Genomic DNA, 16,874 nt, shown 5'->3' with positions numbered 1-16,874 from the left:
CAGATGGCAGACGGGAAGTTCTGAATTATTATTGCGATTTTAAAGGGACGCATACAATATTGACAGCTCGGCAATCACTTATATATATAATACTACAGATGGCAGACGGGAAGTTCTGAATTATTATTGCGATTTTAAAGGGACGCATACAATATTGACAGCTCTGAAATCACTTATATATACAATACTACAGATGTTACTTTATCGTTTACAAACAATGTTGCAGCAACATTGATCGATCACATTCGATGCACATTATACACAACTATGCACTTTCATTCATGTTAGCCTGGACGTGTGCTTGTTACTATAAGATCACGTTTAAGAAATATTTATTACGCATATGAACAAACATTACAAACATGCACTGTATGTGTGATATTTGACACTTTCACATTGAGAATCATTGTTTGAAACTAACATTTCAGCAAACAACAAATAAACGCCCACTGTGAAAGCATTCGCGCCGCTCACATACAAACAAGTGAATACAATCAGCAATCATTACAAACTCAATACCATTGGACTAATTGTACTATAAATCCCCCAAACAACATGGCCAATGCATCACTTGTGATCCACATCAGATCAAGTGCATACCTTGTTACGCTGTTTTGAAAGATGGATGACGATGACATGGTAGACACTGCTGGTGCTGCTATTGGCGAACTAGCTGTTGGTCGAATCAGGCAGCCTCGGCGGCTCAGACCGAGACGAAGGGGTCGTCTGGTTCGAGGTCCTCGTGTCTACAGGGTGAGACCCACCTTGGAAAACATGAGTGACTTTGAGGTTTTTGATAAGTATCGGCTCGATCGCGAACAGCTCATTGGCCTTTACGAGCTTCTTAAACCTCATTTGGAGCCACGTATACAAATAAGGACTGCTGTTCCCCCCATGAGTAAGATGCTAAGTTGTCTATACGTCCTGGCCTCCGGGAGTTTTCAATCCGGAGAACTGTACATGCATGGCCTGGCTCAAGGTACATTCTCTGGGGTGTTTGATAACTTTCTGGACGCCATGGTACGTATCAGTAAGCAATACATAGGATTCCCACAGAATGATGGTGATTGGAGGCGCCTGAAGCGGGAATTCTTTGATATTGCTCAATTGCCCAATGTCTTGGGAGCCATAGATTGTACCCACATTGCGCTGCGTGCTCCAATTGATGACTTGCCCTTCAGAAATCGCAAACATTTTCATAGCCTCAACGTGCAGTATGTTTGTGACGCACGGATGAGGATTATGCATGTGTATGCGAATTTTGGAGGGGCTTGTCATGATGCCCTTCATCCTCTCTCTGTCGTCCCTGTGGAGCCAGTTTGAGGAAAGACAAATGCCCCCTGGTTATCTCGTTGGTGAGTATTTGTGCTCAACATGGTTAATAATGTTGACAATTGGCCCTGTATTTTTTAACTGTTAGCGTCATGTTCAGCTATAGGATTAAATTTAACCTTTTGTTATTTACCGTCGCTAATGTCTATTTTTATTTAAATGCAGATATGTAGCATGTCTTACCTTAAGTGTTCAGATAGAGAATGCAATGTAACCATGTATTTAGCATTTTACACAAGGTTTGTTTTCAGAACAATACGCATATGTAGCATGTCTTAGCTGAAATGGGAAGCTATTATCTCATGCAATTTAACCCTGTCATTGTCTCTTTCTGCTAATGTCTATTTTTATTTAAATGCAGATATGTAGCATGTCTTACCTTAAGTGTTCAGATAGAGAATGCAATGTAACCATGTATTTAGCATTTTACACAAGGTTTGTTTTCAGAACAATACGCATATGTAGCATGTCTTAGCTGAAATGGGAAGCTATTATCTCATGCAATTTAACCCTGTCATTGTCTCTTTCTGCTAATGTCTATTTTTATTTAAATGCAGATATGTAGCATGTCTTACCTTAAGTGTTCAGATAGAGAATGCAATGTAACCATGTATTTAGCATTTTACACAAGGTTTGTTTTCAGAACAATACGCATATGTAGCATGTCTTAGCTGAAATGGGAAGATACAGAATAATATAGAAATTTTTTTATTGGTATGTTTCTGACAAGTTTTAATATGGATTATGGTTTTTAAATAAAAAAAAATTATACAACAATATACTAGTTTAAGTATTCTGTTTGAATTATGTTCTGTTCAAAATTTATAGGTGATTCTGGGTATATGAGCCGGCCTTGGCTCATTACCCCCTTGCGTAGCCCGACTGATGTGTCTGAGGAGCGCTACAATAGGGCTCATAAGAGAACCAGGGCGGTGGTTGAAAGGATGTTCGGGCTCCTGAAGATGAGATTCAGGTGCCTGGACCGTTCTGGAGGAGCACTCCAGTACAACCCAAAGAAGGTGGCGAAGATCGTTGTAGCCTGTAGCGTCCTGCATAATATTGCACAGCGGGCTGGGATGCTGCAGGCCGTCCCGGTGGACAGAGACCTCCTCAGAGATGAGGAGGATGATCCTGTTCTAGAGGGGGAATTCCAGGACGAGGGACTTGATGTCAGAGCAGACGTCATCAACCGCCACTTTAGACGGTAAAGAATAGAACTTAGACTGTGTAGTATTTTCAATAGATGTGAACTCTAGGGAAATGACAAGTAGAGAATTGTGCAAACATGTTAGTATTGATCAAATGTTAGAATAAATTTTAATTTTCATAATATAGGTGATGCTCTGGGCATTGGGTCCTATAGCGAGTCTTTGCCACCTGGTTTTTAAAGAGGACATCAGATGGTAAGTAGAAATGTTTGGACTGTTGCTGGCATGATTTGTACACAAAAACATCATATGGCATACATTTTAAGAAATAGATTTTTGTTTACACATTACTTAAAATGTACATAATCAGAAAGGGATACTCTAGAATGACTATGGTTCAATGTCACACAGAGGTTTTTTATGCTCAATATGACTCATCTTCACACTTGCTAGAAAATAACACAGGTTCATACACAGGCTTAGTAAGCTAGTGACAGATATTTATTATGAAATGGGGGGTGGGAGAGGGGTACTGAACTGATTCACACACTTGTATGATTTTTTTTTTATTAAATTTATTACATTAGGGAGATGACTTAATCTAAAGACTGAAAGGGAACAATTTGAAGCCTGACAGTCAAGATTGCCCAGACTGACAGTGGGGAAAAAGCCAAGATTGAAATTGAAGTATACCAATGGGATCATGTCTGGCATTATCTTTCAATTCTGCTGACCTTGAAAACCATACAAAGACATGTTCACATGGTAAGTGCAAACTATTTGATAGAATAAGGCTGTGGAGACATCCTATTGGAGACACTTAGATGAATTTCTATTTTGTAGATGGTATTTCCCAGTCCTCTATTTAATGAACTGATGAATAAGGCACCTATTGAAGATCAACTGTTTACCCCTGAATTGACTTTCAAAGACCATGCATTATCCAGGTTGGTGCATGCTAGTTAAGAATCACATGAAGAATGTTGATTATTGTTAGCTTACATACATTAGTCATACTTATTTCATCATTAGATATTTAGGGATCACAATCAGAAAAAGGAATACATATTATAGTTGATATAGAGGTATTTGAATGGACATGAAATATTAGATTTATGTTCAGCATACATATATTGTTGAAATGTGATATACATTATTATGTATAATTTGAATTTTGGATATTTAAATTGAATTTTTAATCAACAATATAATGGTGTATGTATTTCATTAATTTTAAATCAATTTAATGATTATCTTTAAAAAATGTTGATCAAAGTTAGAGCATAGACACCATATGATTTTAAATGTATTTTATGAATATTTGACAACGTGTGTATTAACTTTGTTCCATTTTTATTATTTTCTTTTCAGATTGGCATCTGATGACTTCCAGGAATATTTAATTTTTTTTGATTAATTATATTTTGACATGTTAATACTAAACATTTTATTATTAAATACATTATTTTGAACAGATTCTACTAAATATCAATATAATCTGTAAATAAATCAAACTTGGACTCCCATGACTGGTAGTTGGCTATTTGACAAGCACATGCATAAGATAAAATAATGCTTTAATATTAGAAAATAAAATGCTTCCGAGAATATAAATATATATTTTATAACATTAATTGGGGAGTCAGATTCTTCAATGCTTTTATATTGAAAATGTATATATTACAATTATTTAGGATATGTAGTAAAATAATTTTTTGTTTAACATATAATAAGGTGAAGTGGTTCAATTACATGAAAGTGACAGTGTTGTTGAATGTAAAAATAATTGTATAAGATCATGTATCTTCCTTAGGTATCTAAAAAAATTAATATAAATTATTTAAATTATTACATTTATGAATGGTAGGTCATTTAACTTGATAATTTTTAAAAATTAGTTATTGGATGCCAGGTTAATCTATGTAATTTTCTAGTGGAGTCATTTAACTATACTTAGTAATATTATGTATTTATTACAATCTTACCTCTTGGGTTCGACATCAAATATCTATATAGAATGTAAATTCCCCTTTTGTTTATTTTGTCAATGTTAAATAAAAATACCAAATGTTTGGGTCCTTAAAGGGACAATCACAAAGTATATTTTGTATAGATTTTAAAAAATATCATACAAGAATTTAAACATATTTAGAAAGTACTATAGAATTACATTCAGTCTTTAAATATACTTGTTTTCTAAAAAAAAATGCACATATCTTAGTCAATGATATAAGGCATCTATATGCAAACAACAATCAGCATCAAAATAGCCTATGTAGAGATGTATTTAATCCAAGAATATATATAATTACAATATAATGATTGAATAACAAAACATATTAAGTTGTTCAAATATAAGAATATTATACAAAATGCATACATAACATATAGCTTAATGTCCCTCTACACTGAAGGCTAAAAAAGACATCATTTAATAAATATATTTCAGTCAGTGTGTAAAACAATCTAGAATTTAATCTTAATTTGCTTTACTCATATGTTAGACTCATTTAGCAAAAGGAAGGTGCCTAGGTTTATGATATTTTAAGCATTATTGTGAAATGTTTATTTAAAGGGACATGAACTCAAAATATACTTAAAGGTAGACAGTTAAAAAATGAATGATTTATACATTCTGAATGAGTATTCTATTGGAATCAACTTTAAAACTTGTCTCATATTATGAATGCTCATTGTGATGTTGCTATCATTACTTTAAAAATAAGGCAGTAAATAGCTAATTTATTTGCTTCAGTACTCTGGACAGAACTTGATTGTTTGGAATAATTGATGCAACAATCGTCAAGGACAACCCATGTTTTTATAAAACAATTGTCCGTAATATAAAATATCATTATTGATTTGCAAAGAAACATAACAAGATAACTGTTAAAATTTGATAATCTGATTAAAGAATAAAGTTGATTAACATTTCATGCTCAATCACCAATGCTAAATTTGTTGGGACAGTGTCCCTTTAAGAGATTTAAAGAGTGTATTTACTTATCTTGATATCTTCACATACTTTGCTTGAAAAGCATATCGAGATCGGCTCAGTAGATGAAGATTGGTGGATGCACAGAGATGCCTTATGTGATTGGCTCAACCATGTGCATTTAAATTTCTTATGTTGAGGATATCTAAATACTAATGGAAAATGATTCACATTTTAAAGTCTAAACAATCTTCTATCTCTACAGATCATTTGATACAATTGTTTGTAATGTCTCTTTAAAACTAAAGACGCCATTGCACAATAACATATATGAGCACTTCAGACAAATACAAGCTCGAGGTTTATTTGCGAATAACAAAGCTGTAGTTTAATATTTATAAACAGATTATCCAAGTTACTGACATTCTAACCTGAATTTTAACATTAATAAATATTGCGTGGGAAACGCATCTTGAAACACCAGATTAGCATCTTTAAACATTAGAGTCTAATGTCACGCAATAGCACACAATCAATGTGCATTATAAAGACATTTAATAGAGCAATGTCAATACTTCACAATAAATGTATTTAAAGAACAATAAAGACATACAATATGAAATGTGTATTTGTATTAAAGAAACAGACCGTTATTAAACCGAGAAATGTCGACAACATTAATAATGTGACAGTATTAGATTTTAAAGAGTATTTAATCATTAATATTTAACGTATCACGGATATTAAATCTGCGTCACACATATCCGCATGACAGGCCCATGAGTTACAAATAAGTATACATGAAAAAAGAAGTTACAGCACCACCATGAGGTATGTGTAAGGAAGTTACTAAGATATGAAACATTAAGGAACGGCCAATCAGAGTTCATCACACAAACACAACTTGAGTCAGGATGGTCTCACACACATTCTAACAATATTTCAAACTTTTATCCAATCAGATGTACAGATAAATTGTCCCATGGTGCATCTCATGTTTACTTCACCATATAAAAGTCCATTACACGTTGCCATCTTTGTCAGTTCTCTAATGCCTGCTGGTGTATTTGTTTTTATATATTAAAGATATATTATATATACGCAACTCGGCAGGCATGTCAGTTCCCAGGTTCACCAAGGAGGAGAGCGCTGCACTGGTCCACGCCGTCAAGGACTTTTATCCCCAGCTGTTTGGGAACAAGAGGAGGTTGACAGATGCGCACGTTAAGAAGGCCCTGTGGGAGTCTATCACCAATGCGGTTAGATTGGTGTGTGACGTCCAGAGGACCCAGGATCAGATCATGAGGAGATTCGGAGATATGAGGTTGCGTTTATCGAAAAAAGTAAACCTCATAAGGGACTGGGTACAAGCCCGTAAAAGAGGTGGCAAAAGAGAGGCCCCGCGGAAACTGTACCTACTCCCTTATGAGGTGACTTTATGCGAGCTCCTCAATCTCCGGGTCCCCAAAAGATTTAGATCCTCGCCATCCTCGGCCTCCTCTTCTTCCCTCCCAGCTGCGGGATCTGAAAGTCCTGACGCGGGGGACAGGGCAGATGCTTCTCCGTCCGGTGGCCTGGGAGGAGATGATAGAGAATCTGAACCAGGTAATTATCCAACTTCATATAATATTCTTATTTTTTTTATTATCCAAAAATGTGTATATAGTCAGATACTAAACCTATACAGATCTCACAACATACACTACATATGATGTTTAGATATCTGATTTTAGATTATTGACACATGAAATAGGAATGATGTTTCTTGCGCTCTACAGAATATGCGTCACAGAGCGGAAATGTAATTTCTCATCCACGTTAACATGGGTTTGCGGAAAGTGGCATTGCTTTATACATATTGGTGAAATGACGGATGCGTAATTCCGCTTGGAATCATTGCGCAATGATCGCGAAAATGGCATTTCTCATCCACGTTAACATGGGTTTGCGGAAAGTGGCATTGCTTTATACATGTTGTTAAAAATTAAATGGGAATTCTTAGATTAGTGAAGAATACAGTATTCTTATTTTCAATATTATAGCTAATAAAAAACCAATAATACAAAACAATTATAACATATGGCCATCAATTGATGATTATGTAATAACAAGCAGATATTCTTAAAGATACAGTAAACAACACAACTGATTGAAAATAAGAGTCCAGGATATATTTTTAATTAATTTAATTGAGGAAACTATTAACTCATGGGACTACCAAAGGATTAATATTTTTCAATTGATTTGTTATTAATGTAAATTTTTTAAACATGGCATGATTAGTATTAATGATATGCAATCCTCATTTAATATATTACAGATATGGATGTGGCTGCTGGATCCTCAAGCCAGGGCTTGTCACAGTATGGTATGTCTCTTTTTAATTGACATTTGTCTTAGAAACATGGACTGAACATTACATACTAAATACACATTGTTCAATATTTAGATGTAATGTCTATTTAATAGATGAAAATTAAATAATTATTCGGATATCCTTAAATAACATATTACATTTTAATTGCATGCTCAATACCATTCATGACATCAACATATGGAGTAGATAATTCATTAACAACAACATTGTGGAATCAATTTAATTTTACATTAAAGGGATACTGAGCTACAATTATTAATATTGTCATTCAGATACAGTATGCAATATTAATAAACACAAAAATATAATACTATCATCATATGTGACATATTCTATTGCTAAATGTATTGTAAAATAAAGAAAGTACGTTTATGTGCATCTAAATTTTGGTTGACCAACCTGGGTTTTTATTGATGATTGGTGGATACCTTCAACAAACAATATTTATTGAATCCAATATTCCTTATCTGCCTTTAAGATTAATATCGAGCAACATTCTAATTATAATAGGAGTCAATGTTAAATCATTTTTTACAGTTTGAACATAGAAATCAATTATTTAAATTAATCATGTCAGTGTCCCTTTAAGACAAAATAGATTCATTCATCTTTACATTCTTTTTATTAAAAACTATTGATATATAAATCACATTCTCTGTTGGAGTTACTTTATAGATATCTGCATACTCTAACAGCACCATGATTACATATTTGTAATAATCAATTTTGTTTTGTATTGTGATAAATATGTGTTGTGTCCTAAACAAGATTACTGTACATTGCAAAAATGGCTCGATGTGACACATGTGTTTGTTTAGATTTGTCAACAGATGCTACTCAATATGTGGTTTGTGTGTATTCTTGTAACTTCTTAAGGACATATGACGGAATTATTCCGTCATAAAACAATTGAGCAAAGTGAAAGGCGTGTCCTTAAAGGGTTAAGAACATTGATAATTGAGTATATTTAGATATGCAATAGCAGCATCTGAGATGACTTTGATGTCTAATGTAGTCTGACATTAAACATATGTTCAATACAGATATTTTTACAGAATCCCCTTGATTCAATCAAGCATTTTCTGGTGTAATGACTGCTCTATTCTTCACATTTTAAAGTTGATTAATGTTAAAATTCTAGACAGATGTGATTTAGTGATATCCCAAATGTGTTTAATAATATATATCTATATCATTCATAGAGAGAGTTGGTGTGGTGAGCCCACAGGAATCCAGCAGTGACATAGAGACGCCTTTGCGGTCTCCTGGTAAGTCCATTGACTCATTTATATGTAATTGAAGGTGTATTGCTAATCAATATTATGATCATGATTCTGATGAAGCATAACATTATAAAAATTCAAAATATTTATCTTCTGATTATATATTAATTTATTTTTCATATTGAACGATTAATAATTTCTACTTTATTAGTCTACACATTTGTTATTCATAAGATGTATAACATATGTTTGTTTCCATTAGATTTTTTGACAACAGTCATCAAGTGATACACACATGAGAAATCTTAAATGTTCTATGTACTATGCTTTTATGAATTTAACATTAATACAAACAATACATTAAAATTAATATTCATTGACAATAACAAATCTATTGTCATTTGTATGCTCCATCAAAATGATGTAAATCATAACTTTGTGTGTGTATATCTTTAATGCAACATTGATGTGCGTATTTGAGCAACAGTAACATATGTTATAATATCTGATCTTAACGTGTACACAACATGTTATGTTTTACAGAGATTGCTGTCACATGTGGGACGGAGGAGGAAGAGGCTGCCTTGGAGTCTGATGGTATGTGAAATATATCTATCATGTTTCCAACATGTTTTTTTTTTGGAAATCATTTTATTGAAGACATTAAAAGTCTACAGCTTTTGCCCTTTAAAAAGGAATATTATTTGTCTGTTCAAATACACTACTGCCCCCTTTCTATATCAGGCAGCATGAAATTCTGCTTGTATATTTATTTTGAAATATTTCTAATTCATGCCATCATTATGTCACATGCATATTCCATGCCAAAAAACAATAATAAGGTTCAAATTGTACAGACAGTCATTGATATTCATCTGAGTGCCTATATACATACCATATCCTCATTTCAGAATTGTTTAAAAATTCAAACACACTTCGAAGTATATTGAAAACATAATCAATTTGAAATGCGTTGATTTGATGTCAGGATGTATGAGATGTTAATATATTTTCTTTACATTTTCAGATGGATCCACCACTTCTGGTCATCTGGTTTCCGCCCCTGCCCAGTCACAGACCCCTCCCCAGGCACACACCCCTGACCATGGCCACACCCCTGCACAGACCCAGAACCCTGCCCATGACCAAACTCATGACCATGCCCAGACCACTGCCAGCCCTTCACATATTTCATATCCTGTCCATCCCAAAAAACGCCCATACACCCCCCTTCGCCGCTCTCCCCCGTATTCTGGCCCGTACAGCTGCCCAGACCCAAACTCCCCACTCCCCAGCTGTACGGCCTACCCCGGAGCGGCAGCTCAGCCCTCCCCAAGCCATTCACATCCCTCCCCAAGCCAATCCCATCCCTCCCCCCTGTCTCAACCTTCATTGTCCTGGGTGTCAGATTGTCCTTCCCAGGCACAGCTGTAAGTATCATTCTAAATACACTTTATAAGATACTTAAAGGTACAGTGAAGTTAAATTGTGATTCAAATCCAGCATGCAATGTTAATCAAATTTATAATTTCATACTCTTATTAATTATTCGTCATTCTCTTGATATATTTTTGTAAAAAAAGTAATTACTATAATTAGTTTAAATAATAAAATAAATCTGGCCATCATTTCTTTATTGTTGGATGAATGTATCCATCAACCAGCATGCACAAACAAAGTTGATAAACAAATATTTGCTTCCATAAAAAGCAACATTCTTGCTTTCAAAATATAGCTTGAGAATTAAAACATATAATGAATATGTGTAATTTATAAAGATTTGTCATGTCATGCTCTATCTGAATGAGTCCATTAAATATTTAGGTTCAGTGTCCCTTTAATTGGATATCACTACATATACCAATCACCACTACTTGGATCCAAAATTTTATGTACAAATGTGGATACATTATCTCTTGTCTAACCCAGTGGGAATGTAATTTCTTCTGGTTGCTATGTTTACACAGCTTGTCCTCAATGCAAAAATGTTTAAGGATAGGTGTGCCTACCACAGTCTAAATTAAATTTTTAAATTTCTGATGTAAGTACAATGTAAATCCTTTAACAAGATTTGATACACTCAAGCTGTATAAGTGGATCATCTAAAACCAATTAAAGGGGACAACATGTTTGAGTAACATGTCCCTTTAATGATTTCTGTCTGTCTGAATAACCTAATTCATGTGTAAAGAATAAATGTAAACTAATTAATGTAAATAATTATTTGTCTTTATGATGACAATGTATGTATTAAAATTTTTAGTCTGTTGTGTAATTATCCTTAATATTTAATTTTATTTTATTTTAGGCTGTGACTCAGCATGGCTCATGCTAGAAGGGATAGCAAGAGTAGAGCAGGCCGTGTTGAGGAACGCAGCTGTCCTGAGAGGGATGAACGACACCATGCAGGCCCAGCTCCGGGTTCAGGACTTGACTCTGCGTGAAATTATGCAATTACGTTCAAGGCCTGAATCTGGAGCTGGACATGCACAGGACAATGAAGAGGATGACCAGTAAGTGGAGGATCTGGATATGCTCCATGGTGGCAGATAAGAATCCTCCGTCCACATGTTGAATTTTTATTGTTAGTGTTGCCATTTGGCCTTTTTTTCTGTTTATTGTTGTGCCTGTTGCACTCTTTTACCTTGTCATATGTCTCCAATGGGGCTATGCTGGCCCTTGGCAACTCTCTTCATGGACTGTGATGCACTGTGTTACCTTGTCATATGTCTCCAATGGGGCTATGCTGGCCCTTGGCAACTCTCTTCATGGACTGTGATGCACTGTGTTACCTTGCCATGTGTCTCCAATGGGGCTATGCTGGCCCTTGCCAACTCTCTTCATGGACTGTGATGCACTGTGTTACCTTGCCATGTGTCTCCAATGGGGCTATGCTGGCCCTTGGCAACTCTCTTCATGGACTGTGATGCACTGTGTTACCTTGTCATATGTCTCCAATGGGGCTATGCTGGCCCTTGCCAACTCTCTTCATGGACTGTGATGCACTGTGTTACCTTGCCATGTGTCTCCAATGGGGCTATGCTGGCCCTTGCCAACTCTCTTCATGGACTGTGATGCACTGTGTTACCTTGCCATGTGTCTCCAATGGGGCTATGCTGGCCCTTGGCAACTCTCTTCATGGACTGTGATGCACTGTGTTACCTTGTCATGTGTCTCCAATGGGGCTATGCTGGCCCTTGGCAACTCTCTTCATGGACTGTGATGCACTGTGTTACCTTGTCATATGTCTCCAATGGGGCTATGCTGGCCCTTGCCAACTCTCTTCATGGACTGTGATGCACTGTGTTACCTTGCCATGTGTCTCCAATGGGGCTATGCTGGCCCTTGGCAACTCTCTTCATGGACTGTGATGCACTGTGTTAACTTGTCATGTGTCTCCAATGGGGCTATGCTGGCCCTTGGCAACTCTCTTCATGGACTGTGATGCACTGTGTTACCTTGCCATGTGTCTCCAATGGGGCTATGCTGGCTCTTGCCAACTCTCTTCATGGACTGTGATGCACTGTGTTACCTTGTCATATGGCTCATAGATTCCTTATTTTTACAAGATTATTTATAAACGTTGTGTATGTTTTCTTACATACTAATAAAATACATTTTATTTCACAAATAATTGTCCTCATTCTTCCTGTTATTTTTTGAAAGCTCTAGTTTATGTTGTTGATCCTTAAAGGGACCTACCAAATATATTTGTTATACTGAAATCATATATGTAAGACAATAGTAAATGACTTTAAGATTAACATCTCCAATGTAATCTTATTATTTGTCTTTATATTATTTTCTCTTAGCTCTATCATTGCCTGATTATGATTAGCAGAGTAATTTCTTTATATATGTATATATATTTTTGTATTTGTGTATATATGTATATTTAAATGTTCAGATCCATGTGTGTATTTAGAAAGTCTGCATGAATTGATGCACCTTTACCAAATGATCTGAGTATTGATAAAATGATATAATCCCTGTAAAGTCTTCATTTTATTGAAATAGTATTGACTATGTGTATGCTCTTTTTTAAAACAAAATAATGTCCCTTTAAGTGATGTTGATCACAATTGTTAATGAATGTATTTCCATTTGTAAAGCGTTTTTGTCCTTTTACAAGAACAAAGACATATAATTTTATTAATAAACAATCTTATTGTAATGTTGACAGCACCTGTATTTCATTTTCAAATCTATATTAGTGTAAAGGTGTAACCAAATAAATCTCTGTGTGTAATGCAAATAATTTAGATGATGAATATTAGTTAACTAATATGTTAACAAAATACATCTCCTCCCATATATGGCTATAGGTAGGCTGACAATAATTAAACCTGAATAAATGACACGTTTAATCAATACATGTATAACTATTGTTATTCAACAACAATCCAAACATATCTTAAAACATCAATGGCATATGTATTTCTCATGTGTATCTTTTAAATGTTAAAGATATACACCATAGCTATAGTTCAAGGTACAGTCAAGTCCGAAAAGATGAATCAGGATTTGTTGTCATTCCTAGATAGCAATCTACACACATACTAGTTCCTAAAATATAAATACGTTTCTTAGTGATATGCCAAGCTGTCACTGAGTCCTTGTATTGTCAGCGGTTTTTCAGCGATCTCGGATGCGCCATGTTGCTTAAGACGTCACCTGCCAGGCTGTCCAATGATTCCTTGTATTGACTGACGTTCTTACGTGATCAGGAATATGCCTTTTATTGGATTGCGTTTTGACGCGATCAAGGATGCGCCTTTTATTTTGGGCGTTCTTACGTGATCAATAATGTGCCTTTCATTGGATGGCGTTCTTACGTGATCAAGGAAGCGCGATGTTAAGACGGCACATGTAAAGGTAAAAAAACGTCTGATTGGATTACGTAGTCCCGCAATATTTGTGCACGTTAAAAACGTTTGTGACTGCATCCAATTTTAAAAAGCTTGCGAATATGTATTATTTGCATCATGTTACATTGTTGACCCGTAGCTGATAAAGACCACCACATTCTCTTTTGCTGTATGTCTGGTTGAATCAACGAACTAAAGAAAAATGTTTTCATGCATAGGATATTTCTAGGCAAGTGCAAATCTCTACAGTCCATGTTTAATATGTTTGTCAACAATATGTTCCTTTTTCTTAAAAAATTAATGTTGTGTTTAATGTTGAATATATCTAATTAATAAATAAGCGCTATTGTGTTTGAATAAATTAATCAATATGCATTTATCTTTATCATATGCTAAATATATGATGCCGACTTCTTCTAAATGTAATTTCGTTGTATATTTTATTAAAGGTTCATTAGACACTCACATTATAAATCAAAAGCTTGGATTTTGTCTCTAGTTAGATAGTCCATTGTTTAACCAATACGTTTATTTTTTCTTCTGTTCTAAGAAAATGTAAGTAATTTTCTTACTCCTCGCAAAGCCTCTGAGTTTCATGTGAGTACATTCTCCAGCTTTCTCCAGTTTGTGTAAAGGGTCTTTTCATATGTTAATGATGGTGTATTGTGTTGTTTTACGGTTGTAATGGGGGTTTCGTCTATATTTTCAATATAGCTAACCCTATTTTATTTTCAAGTGTTTGAAGCTTTTTAAGATTGATATCAGTATATGTTAATCTTGTTGTTTGTAGTAGTGTCTATTACATACAGTTATGTTAAAAATATAGGATACTGTCCCTTGAATGCAAATGTTGTTTTTTGTATCATGTATGAGATCCACATAGTTTAATCTTCAAATATATTATTGTTAGCATATTTTCTCCCCCCCCCCCTCCTAAAAGGACTTTAAACCATATTCATTGTTAAATAAAAATGTCTTTACAATAAAATATTAACACAATAATGTCTCTTAAAGAAAATAGACTTTATTTAACACGTCAATATAAATGTGATTTCAATTTTTTTTATTTGACAAAGTACATGTAGATATACCAACAAGTTTAAAATATGTGTTAGCATATGTAATGTTGTTAAAGGGACAGTTTAGAAAATATATAATGTTTGTCATTATTCTAAAAGTCAATTCTGTAATATCAAGGATATCAAATGTTTCTCAACAATTGAACATTTGTCTGTGTTTATTTAAATTTGCTATCTAAACTTATGAGGTTGGTGTGCTCATTTCTTCCATCTTGAAGAGTGCTTGTAATCATTATACAATTTGAGCACTAGAGGGCATTTTGATAGCATTTGTATATGTAAAACCTTGGGCTCATACAGCATATTATTGACCATGTATTGATCATTGATATCTAAAATGTTGTTATGTCAGAACAACAAATAAGTGGTCATTTTTCATAGTCATAGATACAAGGGTAAGCACATAAGTCACACATGTATTTCTCCATGTTTTGTTGTTTCAAACTTTATAATGCGTAATACAGTGTTTTCTTTGTAATCAATAATTTTCTGACTGTCCCTTTAAGCTGTGTTATTGGCATTCAAACAGTAATATGCCATCATGGAAAATTGTTATGGTAATTGAGTTAGCGATTGGGGAAACAGTTTGGACATCACATCACAGAAACCAATCAATATCATGAACAAGGATAGGTATGTGATGATGTGGTTTTCACACACTTATAACCCACACTCTGCAAACAATCTGCCTCCATGGACCCGGCCCCATAGAAGTCGATTATATACAGAGTGTGGTCCACAAGTGTATGAAAACCACATCATCACATACCTATCCATTAAACATTAAATTAAAAAAAGCAGTGAAGATGAAAAAAATACTTACTTCCTCTTCCTTCCCCTCTTCCCACGGGGCTGAGGCTCTGGGAGAGGCAACTGCCGACTCCGAAGAGTCCTCCTTGGAGCTGTTGTGGGAGGAGTGGAAGGAAGAGTACTGGGACGACCAAGGTGAGGAGTAGATGGCTGGGGAGGAGAAGATGGATGAGGAGGAGAAGATGGCTGAGGAGGATGAGTAGATGGCTGAGGAGGAGGAGGAGTAGATGGCTGAGGAGGAGGAGTAGATGGCTGAGGAGGATGAGATGGGCCGGCAGGAGGAGATGGCCCAGCAGCAAGAGGCCCAGCAACAAGAGGCACAGCAACAGGAGGTAGACCAGCATGCGCCTCCCGGAAAAAAGTGAACATTTGTTGATGAAGATTAAATATTCTTGTTTGGCCTTCTTCTATTCTATTCAGTATGTTTATGATTTCATTTTGGCCTTGAATAATCTGATTTTGGCCATCAAGTATTCTGTGTCGTCCTTCTATATTTTCTATCCGGGAGGTACGCATCTGGTCTATGTACTCCAGTAGAACCCGCACCTCCGCTATTTCCTCTTGTTGTGCATGTTGAACCCGTGCACGGCGGGGTGCCCGTGCACGGCGGAGTGCGGGTCTTTGAGGGACCTCGGGTTCCGCGGGTTCCTCCTGTGCTTCCGGGGCCTCTTGATCATCTCCCGTGAGCTGTTCGTCACGGGGGGCCTCTTCCCTCCGAAGTGGAAATTCCTCACCACCACTCTCATCCCGGGGAGATGCAGAAGGCTGTGCTGCCTCGTCCCCAGACTCTGTATATAAAAAAAAAAAGAAAAAAAAAATGTATATATTAGCATATTTGCAAATAAAGGTTTAAATGACTTAGCTTACGATACAATTACAAATGCAGAATCATTAATCCACTTTGAAATCTAACAAACAATCAATACGATTTCATCTTTTTCATAAACCGTGTTTGTGATATCTTGTCAATGTGAATGTTTTTGCGTTTTTTTTCAGTCTGTTTAAATGCACACCTAACCTATAGCCTAGATACTGATGTAACCGCAAAGTAATAGAATGCGTGTAAACAACGTTATAGCATTAATCTGATCCTTAACACATG

Source organism: Bombina bombina, chromosome 9, assembly GCF_027579735.1.
Source record: "Bombina bombina isolate aBomBom1 chromosome 9, aBomBom1.pri, whole genome shotgun sequence".
Taxonomy (NCBI): domain Eukaryota; kingdom Metazoa; phylum Chordata; class Amphibia; order Anura; family Bombinatoridae; genus Bombina; species Bombina bombina.
This window is presented reverse-complemented; position numbering follows the sequence as displayed.